The sequence below is a fragment of the Trichosurus vulpecula genome, chromosome 6 (genome assembly GCF_011100635.1).
Source record: "Trichosurus vulpecula isolate mTriVul1 chromosome 6, mTriVul1.pri, whole genome shotgun sequence".
Lineage (NCBI taxonomy): Eukaryota > Metazoa > Chordata > Mammalia > Diprotodontia > Phalangeridae > Trichosurus > Trichosurus vulpecula.
Genome location: NC_050578.1, coordinates 265321815 through 265333075, shown reverse-complemented (window position 1 = coordinate 265333075; position 11261 = coordinate 265321815).

The following is an 11261-nucleotide window of genomic DNA, read 5'->3' as shown; positions in this document are numbered from 1 at the left end:
ATTTATTCCTATTTCATATAATTATGTTAAGCCCTCACATAAATCAGGGACATATTGGAATATTCTCTCATTAGTTAATAAAATGGAAACCTTTTTCATCAGTCAGTTGTTTCAAACCCTCATCGTATTCCATTCATTGTTACTTACTGAGTAAATAGAAGAAACCTCTTTTGTCTATAGTGGTAAGCACTTACAAGGAGGAGAAATAGATGTTAATTGATGGGAGCACAAGGAGGTCTGAAAAAGATGGTGGGGAAGCATGTTAGCTATTCCTCTTGGCCCTGTGGAGGTAGGGGAAACTGGCAATGAGCAGGGCCACAAGTCTTAGGGAGCAGGGCCAAGAGAGGTCATCTTGAAGAGAAAGCCAGGATTCAGGGAACACTAGAAGATGGAAGCAATGGGAGAGGAATTCTAGAATAAAGGGGATTTGGTATTCTAAAGGTCACTGTGGGAAGAGAGAGCAGAAAATAGAACTCTGGATGGAGAGAACTGAGCTGGGTAGGGATGAGGGTGTGTGGGGAGGTGTAAAGGGAAGGGTTTTTTGTTTTTGTTTTGCCTAAGCAGAAGGCAGCTTTGAGTCACCTAGATTAGAGAGGCAGGGAATGCGAATTTGTAAGGAATAGTGCTTAGGGACCTCCAACTATAGAGATAAGAAAGGCATTACAAGCCAATGCAACAAAAATTAGGAGGGAAGCAGAAAATTGGGAGAAAATCTTTACAGCTGGTGTCTCTGATAAAGGCCTCATTTCTAAAATATACAGGGAACTGAGCCAAATATATAGGAATACGAGTCATTCCCCAATTGAGAAATGGTCAAAAGATATGAACAGGCAGTTTTCAGAGGAAGAAATTAAAAATATCTATAGACATATGAAAAAATGCTCGAAATCACTACTGATTAGAGAAATGCAAATCAAAACAACTCTTAGGTACCACATCTCTCCTGTCAGATTGGCTAAAATAACAAAACAGGAAAATGATAAATGCTGGAGAGGATGTGGGAAAATTGGAACATTGTTACATTGCTGGTGGAGTTGTGAACTGATCCAGCCATTTTGGAGAGTGGGAAAAGGACCCATATGTACAAAAATATTTATAGCGGCTCTTTTTGTGGTAGCTAAGAATTGGGAATCAAAGGGATGCCCATCAACTGGGGAATGGCTGAACAAGCTGTGGTATATGAAGGTAATGGAATACTATTGTGTTATAAGAAATGGGGATGATACGGACTTCATAACAACCTGGAAAAACCTACATGACATAATGCTGAGTGAGTGGAGCAGAGCCAGGAGAACATTATACACAACCACAGATATATGGATTTTGTGAGGACCAACCCTGACAGACTTAGCTCTTTTCAGCAACACAAGGTACAAAGACAACTCCAAAGGACTCATGATGGAGAATGCTATCTACATCCAGAGAAAGAACTATGAAGTATGAATGCAGATTGAGGCACACTTCATGCTAGCCTTCCCCCCCCCACCCCCCGCTTTTTTTTTCTTTTTCTTTCTTTTGTTTTTGTTTTTGGGTTGGTTTATTTATTTATTTTTTTGGTCCTGTTTCTTCTTTCTCATGATTTATTTCATTGATCACAATTCTTCTCTTGACTAGTGTGTAAATTAATTCAATGTGAAGTTATACGTGGAAGTCATATGGGATTCCATGCTGTCTTGGGGAGGGGGGGAAGGGAGGGAAGAAAATCTGGAACTCAAAATTATGTAGAGCCGAGTGTTGTAAACTAAAAATAAAAAAAAAAATTAAAAAAATGGAGAGGAAAAAAAAAGAAAGGCATTACAACTTCAAGATCAGATTAAAAGGGTATGGAGGAAGTGAGTCTGAAGATTCCATCTCTGAGGAGAAACTGACTTTCTCCTCCAACACCTGCTTACTTTGGCAGAACCACGGAGTGGATGATTTGTTTGATAGGAAACCCATAAACCAATAAAATCATCAACATATGTCACCTGACATCCCTTTGTGCAGGCCACAATTTTCTAGGCCAGTGAGATCAAGGGAGAAGCAAGGCCCATTTCCTGGCTTTATAGAGTTTTTCATGGATGTAGAGAGAAGGGGTCAACCCTTGCCATCTTGCCAGCTGTCCTCCCTCCCTTTTCCCGATAACCCTGATCTTGGGCAGCATACTACTACTCCCCTACTATTCTGGGGAATGAGTACCCAAAAAGAGGGGCAGTCCACCTAAGCAAGTAGGCAAGCTTCCCCAGGAGAGTGGACTAATAGCCATAGGACCCTGGGAGATGACGTTTGAAGACTAAGCAAGGGTGAATGAGGAGACATTCAGACCTCCTGCCTTATTGTGGCAAAGATTTTGTTAGCAACTACTGTGGCTGTGTAAAACCAACAACAACTAGCACACAGAAGGGCTGCTAACACAGATTCTTTGACATGCTTTACTAAGGAAAGTAACTTTAAGGGGTTAACAATCTCCTTTTAATCCAAAATACAAATATCAACTACTTAGTTCAGGAGGAAAAGCCAGCAACCTGAACATCAGAGCAAATACAAATAAATTACAAACATACATTATAAACAGACCAAATACAAACCAACATCTGGGTCAGCAAAGCTGGGGGAGGGGGAGCAGTTACAACGGCTTGCCCAGAGTCATGTGCCACTCTTCCAGTGAGTGAGAGCCCCAAGGGAAGATGCCAACATCTTGAGTTTATATATTCTGTTCAGGGTCAAAGGGCATCACAACATGTGAATCACCCACATTACCTAAAAGTGTCACAAATATGCAACTTAAACTCTCGTAGCCTAGGCTTTTTCTTGAGGCAATGAGGTCATGAAATACTCCTGATTTAATGAAAGAAACAAAGGCCAGACTCTTCAAGGGCACTTGATCAAATAAGTGCTAATAGGGAAAACAGTAAAAGAAAGTCCCACCTTAATTACTGATACACTCATACACCATTTGGTTTGGATATTCTATTTAAATGCCAGTATGTCTGAGCTGTTTGTCTCAATGTTGTGAACAGAAGCAACCACTGGCACCTTTGCCCTCCACATTAGCTGCAGTAGGTATGATTTCCATGCCTGGGTTAACTTTCTTTCCCCATAGCTCAGTTGGTTATTGACCAGATACTATACTCAGTTCATACTGGAGGCTATGAATGCATGAGGTCTCAGGCTTTCATTTCCATTTCTTCCTCCTTGATTTAGTTAGGAGTATCCTCATTGCTCCACCTGGATCAAGTGACTGGCCTTAGGAGAAGGCAGGGGAAGAGAAAGTCCAACAGAATGTTCCCTGTCTTTTCTCTTTTTCCCCATCAGTTCAGACATATAACAATGCTTTAAGATCATTCCTATTTCTTCCCAAGTGAGGCTTTTCCTGGGAATTATTCCCCAAATTTGCAGAAGTTAGAGGGCAGCTAGGTGGCAGAGTGGATAGAGGGCTAGGCCTGGAGCCAGGAAGACCCAAGTTCAAAATCTGGTCTCAGATACTTACCAGCTGTGTGACCTTGGGCAAGTCGTTTAGCCCTGTTTGCCTTAGTTGCTTCATTTGTAGAATGAGCTGGAGAAAGAAACGGCAAACCAGTATCTTAGTCAGGAAAACCCCAAAATGGGGTCATAAAGAGTCACATATGACTAAAACAACACAACACAACACAACACAACAACAACAACAACACAACAACACAACAGCAGCAGCAGGAGGTATAGGAGCTTGCCTGATATCAGAGAGACAGTCAATCTGCAGGAAGGATTCAGTAATGGGAAGGATAAAGAGAACAGATATAGGAGTTCAAGAACTTTGATTTCCTCCCTCTGTCCCTAGTTCATCATCTTGGAATCCGTTTTCATTGAAGCAGAGAAGAGAACTCCAAAGGGCTGAGTGAGTGGCAGTTTGTTCTCTGAAGTTCAAAAAAAGAGGAAGGAGTTTACTATTCATTTCCTGCACCTTGAAAGAGGAAGGAAAAGGAGGGAGGGATTCTCTGGCTAAAGCAGTAGAAATCCTGGGCTAGGCAATGGGGCATTTTGCCATTTATGTGTTCGTTTTCCTAACCAGCCATTCTCAGCATTGGCTGTGTGGCCAAGTGCAGATTTAACATTCTCAAGCTACCCCTAGATACTGACGGATTTTACTATTGTCCAAATATCCTTTCCCAGGCCACAGGGCATACCACACTTGGTAGTTTTTATGGGTCCTTAGCCCAGGAATCCATCTATGACAGAAACACGCAGAAGTGGTTTGTTAATGGATATCAGAGTGACCTCCAAAGCCAGGCATAGCACCAGAATATCTCTACCTCCCCTTTTCCAAGTAAAGGGTTGTTGTTACTCATCTTCACTGAAGCCCCTTTACATTATTAACTTTATACCTAGTAGGTACTTAATAAATGTTAATTCAATTCAATCTTCTGCTCTGCTTACTGTTTTTCCAAGAAGCAGCAGCGGAGAAGATAACATTTTGTTGTCCATTGCCACCTGTTGCTGAGAAGAAAAGGAAGAGGAGAAGAGAGAAGGAGAGGAAAAGAAAGGAAAGGAGAGGAAAGAAAAGAGGACAGGACAGAAAAGGATAGGAAAGGACAGGAGGAAGAAGATGCATCTTTGCATTGTTATCTGTTATTGCTGAAAAGTGGAGAAGAAGACGAGTCCTGCAGAGAAACATAGTTGGGATGACTTATGTCAGTCTTGGGATAAGGGTCACTGATTGTTTTTCCTGAAAAGAATATAAACCTTCTTTAGTTGAAGGCATCTACTAAGTGTAAAACTAGAAGTGACTGATACTATAACTCTTGTAGAGTTATGGATCATCAGAGAAGGAGCCTATTGAATCTACTTATCAATCTGAAATGCCATGCCAGCACAACATGTATCATTTCAAATGAATAGTCAAACAACTGGAACTCAGAAGATATTCTGATGAAGGACCCCACGCTCTCCCTTTTAAAAATGAACAATTCCTGCAACAGAAATAGGGTGTTGAAGTTTATAGTTCTCATTATTGTAACCTGCCCTGGATTTATCTAGTCCTTTCATATATATCTTACCACCGTAGGATTTGAAGTGTGTGCCCACTTTCTACGTGCATTGGTGGAACAGTGAGATCAATGGTGTTAAGTGGAATGTTTTGTAAGTATTAAGTGTTTGCTTTGCATTTTCAATAAATGTTTGAGTTAAATTCAATCGAGTTCTAATGACTCTTTTGTTCACTGGTGGGGGGCTCATGTGCACACTGTTAGTAGGAATTGTGATCCACAAAAGTTATCGTAGAGACCTGAGAGTAGTGAGTTGTATCAGCACATCTTCCTCAGGTGAAATTCTTGCTTGCCATTATGGCAGCAGGTTGAGTGGAAATGAGCCACAGAAAAAAGAAAGTTGTGTCTTTATGAGGCCCAGGGTGTGCAGGGGCCATCAGAGGAAGTTAGTTTTACAGTTTTTCATCCAAAAGACTTCATAAACCTTAGCAATGATAATATTATAAAAAGTAAATAAATCGGAGGTACCAATTGGATCGGTTAGATTGTGGGGAGCAGTCAATGTTTCCTGGAGGAAAGGGGGTTAAAGTTTAGCATGCTCCATTCTTGTTCTTCATTACTATTAGTTATTTAATATTTAATATTGATTGATTAATTATACAATGATCATTTGCTTTCAAAAGGTACCAATCAGCATGACCTTTAACATAGTCCTGCTGTGGTGGCAGGGTTTGACAGCTTTTTTAATTTTGAACCAATTCTGCATTTCTGCTTTAAATACAACCAGGTTATAGTAAATAATCTTTGCAATTTGTAGTTATAGTCTCCTTGCTAAGATTGAATTTAACATTTTTTTTCATAAAATATCCATTAAGGATATTGGTTTATAGTTTTATTTCTCTGTTTTAACTCTCCCTGATATATGTTTTACATTGAGAGTTAGATCATAAAACCAGTTTGATAGGTCAGATTCTTTTCTCATTTTTTAAAACAGTTGATTTACTTTTGGAATCATATTTTTCCTTACATATTATAGAATTTGATTGTGAATCAGTTTTCCTTGATGATTTATTGAAATAAGATGTCTAGACTTTTTTTTTTGATCATAGCTTTGAGGAGTCCAACAATTCTCAAAATATCTCTGCTTGATCTATTTTCCATGTCAATTGTTTTTCTGATGAGGAATTTCACATTTCCTTCTATTTCTTCACTTTTTTGACTTTGTTCCCTTGTTTCTTGATGTGTCAAGGAGTCATTAGCTACTATTTGTGCAATTCTAATTTTTAAAGAATTATTTTCTTCACTGAGTTTTTGTGCCTCTTTTCCCATTTGTCCAATTCTGCTTTTAAGGAGTTTTTTCTTTTTTTATCTTTCCATTTTTTTGTTTTATTTTAAAAAAATTATTATTATTTATTTAATATTTTTACTTTTCAGCATTGATTTCCACAAGATTTTGAATTACAAATTATTCTCCCCATATCTACCCTCCCCCCATATATTCTGATTGCTCCATTCCCTAGTCGGCCCTCCCTTCCATCACCCCAAAATTCCATCCCCTTTTCCCTTACTTTCTTGTAGGGCAAAATAGATTTCTGTTCCCCACTGCCTATATATCTTATTTTCCAGTTGCATGCAAAACAACTTTTTTTAACATCTGCTTTTAAAACCTTGAGTTCCAAATTCTCTCCCCTCTTCCCTCCCCACCCACCCTCCCTAAGAAAGCAAATAATTCAACATAAGTTACATGCATATCATTATGTAAAATCCTTCCACAATACTCATGATGTGAAAGACTAACTATATTTTGCTCCCTCCTAACCAGCCCCCCTTTGTTCAGTTTTCTCCCCTGACACTGTCCCTGTCTGAAAGTGTGTGCTTTTGATTACCTCCTTCCCATATCTGCCCTCCATTCTATCATACCCCCCCTTTTTATCCCCTTCCTCTTTCTTTCCTGTGGGGTAAGATATCCAATTAAGTGTGTGTTATTCCCTCCTCAAGTCAAATCCCATGAGGGCAAGATTGACTCATTCCCCCTCACCTGCCCCCTCTTCCCTTTGAACAAACTGATTTTTCTTTCCATTTTTATGTGAGATAATTTCTATCTCTCCCTTTCTCCCTCTCTCAATATATTCCTCTCTCATCCCATAATTTGATTTTTTATAGATATCATCCCTTCATATTCAACTCACCCTGTGCGCTCTCTTTCTCTCTCTCTCTCTCTCTCTCTCTCTCTCTCTCTCTCTCTCTCTTTCTCTCTCTCTCTCTCTCTCTCTCCATATATATGTATATTCCCTTCAGCTACCCTAATACTGAGGTCTCATGAATTATACACATCATCTTTCCATGTAGGAATGTAAACAAAACAGTTCAACTTTAGTAAGTCCCTTACGATTTCTCTTTGTTGTTTGACTTTTCATGCTTCTCTTAATTCTTGTGTTTGAAAGTCAAATTTTCTATTCAGCTCTGGTCTTTTCACTGAGAAAGCTTGAAAGTCCTCTATTTTATTGAAAATCCATATTTTGCCTTGGAGCATTACACTCAGTTTTGCTGGGTAAGTGATTCTTGGTTTCAATCCTAGCTCCAGCGACCTCTGGAACATCATATTCCAAGCCCTTCTATCCCTTAATGTAGAAGCTGCTAGATCTTGTATTATCCTGATTGTGTTTCCACAATACTTAAATTGTTTCTTTCTGGTTGCTTGCAGTATTTTCTCCTTCATCTGGGACCTCTAGAATTTGGCAACAATATTCCTAGGAATTTTCTTTGTGGGATCTTTTTCAGGAGGTGATTGGTGGATTCTTTCAATTTCGATTTTACCCTCTGGATCAAGAATATCAAGGCAGTTCTCCTTGATAATTTCTTGAAAGATGATATCTAGGCTCTTATTTTGATCATGGCTTTCAGGTAGTCCAATAATTTTTAAATTATCTGTCCTGGATCTATTTTCCAGGTCAGTGGTTTTTCCAATGAGATATTTCACATTGTCTTCCACTTTCTCATTCCTTTGGTTCTGTTTTATAACATCTTGATTTCTCATAAAGTCACTAGCTTCCACTTGCTCCAATCTAATTTTTAAGGTAGTGTTTTTCTTCAGTGGTCTTTTGGACCTCCTTTTCCATTTGGCTAATTCTGCCTTTCAAGGCATTCTTCTCCTCATTGGCTTTTTGGAGCTCTTTTGCCATTTGAGTTAGTCTATTTTTCAAGGTGTTATTTTCTTCAGTATTTTTTCTGGGTCTCCTTTAGCAAGTATTGACTTGTTTTTCATGGTTTTCTTGCATCACTCTCATTTCTCTTTCCAATTTTTCCTCTACTTCTCTAACTTGCTTTTCCAAATCCTTTTTGAGCTCTTCAATAGCCTGAGACAAGTTCATATTTTTCTTAGAGGCTTTTGATGTAGGCTTTTTGACTTTTTTTGACTTCTTCTGGCTGTATGTTTTGGTCTTCTTTGTGACCAAAAAAGATTCCAAAGTCTGAGTCTGCATCTGGGTCCATTTCCACTGCCTGGCCATGTTCCCAGCCAACCACTTGACCCTTGAATTTTTTGTCAGGGTAGGACTGCTTGTAGCTTTGTCCCAAGCTTGAGGGGCTGTGCTTTTATTTTTAGAGCTACCTCTACACGTCAAGCTCTGCCACACCAGTCCTCTTTCTCCCCCAAGAACAGCCAACCTGGACCACAACTCAGATCCAAGCAGCCTCTGCACTCCCCCTCTGATCTGCCACTTAATGCCTCCCACCAGGTGGGTCTGGGGCTGAAAGTAACTGCAACTGTAGCTCTAGAAGCAGCTTCAGATCTGCACCACCTCCGCTGTCCCCAGGGTGGTGGCAGAACAGAGAACTCCTTTCACTCTGTCCCAGCAGGTTTTACCACTAACTTTCTCTGTTGCCTTTGGTGTTTATGGGTTGAGAAGTCTGGTAACTGCCACAGCTCACTGATTCAGGGAGCTAGGGCCTGTTCCGCCCAGCCCCCGGTCTGGTTGGTCCTGGCACAGCCCATGCTGGGCTCTGCTCCACTCCGCTCCCAGCTCTGTGGGATAGACCATTCCCAGCGACCATCCAGACTGTTCTGGGATGGACCCCTGCTTTCCTTTGCTATTTCATGGGTTCTGCAGCTCTAGGATTTGTTCAGAGCCATTTTTATAGGTGTTTGGAGGGATTTGGTGGGGAGGTTAAGTGAGTCCCTGCTTTCCAGTTGCCATCTTGACTCCACCAGGAGTTTTTTCTCTGGTGAATTTTTGTACATTCTTTCCCCTCTGACCTATTCCACTTTTTAAGGAGTCCTTTAGTGAATTTTTGTGCCTCTTTCACCATTAGGATAGTTTAATTTTTTAAGGTGTTATTTTCTTCAGTATTTTTTTGTGCCTCTCATCACAAACTGTTATTTTTCTTTTCATAAATTTCTTGCATTACTCTCATTTCTTTTCCCAGTCTCCCCCTCTGACACTCTTACTTCTTCCATTAACTTTTCTAGTAATTCTTGTTGGTCTTGGGCCCAATTAGTACTTTTCTTTGAGACATAACCTGTAGCTGTCTTTACATTGTTGTCTTCTTCTGTGTCAGTGTTTCAGTCTTCTTTGCCATAACTTTTTAGGGTCAAGTTCTTTTATTGTTGCTAGCTAATTTTTCTAACTTGTTTCTCAATTTTGAACCTTATGTTAAAGTTGGGCTGTGCTCACCTGGGGGTGGGGAGGCACTCTCCTAAGCTTCAGGCTTTTACATGATGCTTTTTTCAAGCTAGTTCTGGAGGTTTGCAAGTTTTCAGTGCTTTGAAGGTGGTATGATCTGGGGAGAGGTGTGATCACTTCTGTCCTATTTTGTGTTCTGACTTGAATGAAATGGATCTCTTTTCCATTTGGAAGCATCTGTAAACATAGCTGCACTCGCCTCCAGCTAGTGAGGATCAGAACTTTGGACAGCACTACCATCAAGGCGAGATCATCCTAGTTGGAATTTGACCCTATTCTGAGAGATAGCAACCTTTTTCTCTCATTGGAGGGTGGAACTAGATTTGAAGGCCTTGTAGATTACCCATCACAGGGTAATTTTTTCCAATAAGGCAGATTGGGGAATTAATGATTTAATTATCTTAATTAATTATTTTTGAGATATATTATATAATTTACATATTATATTAATATATAATAAGTATATATAATCATCATCATCATAATACATTGAGACATATTATATAAAATTGAGTCTTATGTAACCAACTGCTTATTGGATGTCTTGACCTGGATGCCCTATAGACATTTTAAACCTAAGAAGAACAAAACTGAACTCATTAAATTTTCTGCCAAATCTTCCCTTGTTCTCAGATTTACTATTACTCTTGAGGATATCACTATTCTTACAGTAATCCATGCCCTCTATGTGTCATTCTTTGACTCCTTACTATCTCTATCCCCCCATATCAAATCTTTTGCCAAGTGCTGTCAGTTTTACTTTTATAACATCTCTCACATAAGCCCCCTTCTCTCCTTTGACACTGCCACCACTCTGTTGGAAGTCCTTTTTACTTAAAGCCCAGACTATTCCAATAGTCTGATAGTTGATTTCCCTTCTTTTTTTAAAATTTATTTAATATATTTAGTTTTCAGCGTTGATTTTCACAAAAGTTTGAATTACAAATTTTTCCCCATTTCTACCCTCCCCCACTCCAAGATGGCGTATATTCTGGTTGCCCCGTTCCCCAGTCAGCCCTCCCATCTGTCACCCCACTCCCCTCCCATCCCCCTTTCCCTTCTTCTCTTGTAGGGCAAGATCAATTTCTATGCCCCATTGCCTGTGTATCTTATTTCCTAGTTGCATGAAAAAACTTTTTTTTGTTGTTGTTTTTGAACATCTGTTTTTTAAACCTTTGAATTCCAAATTCTCTCCCCTCTTCCCTCCCCACCAACCCTCCCCAAGAAGGCAAGCAATTCAACATAGGCCACATGCATATCATTATGTAAAACCCTTCCACAATACTCACGTTGTGAAAGATTAACTATGTTTTGCTCCTTCCTAACCTATCCCCCTTTATTGAATTTTCTCCCTTGACCCTGTCCCTTTTCAAAAGTGCTTGCTTTTGATTACCTCCTCCCCCCATCTGCCTTCCCTTCTATCATGCCCTCTTTTTTATCTTCTTCCTCCTTCTTTCCTGTGGGGTAAGATACCCAATTGAGTGTGTATGGTATTCCCTCCTCAGGTCAAATCCAATGAGAGCAAGATTTAATCATTCCCCCTCACCTGCCCCCTCTTCTCTTCCTACAGAACCACTTTTTCTTGCCTCTTTTATGCGAGATAATTTACCCCATTCTATCTCTCCCTTTCTCCCTC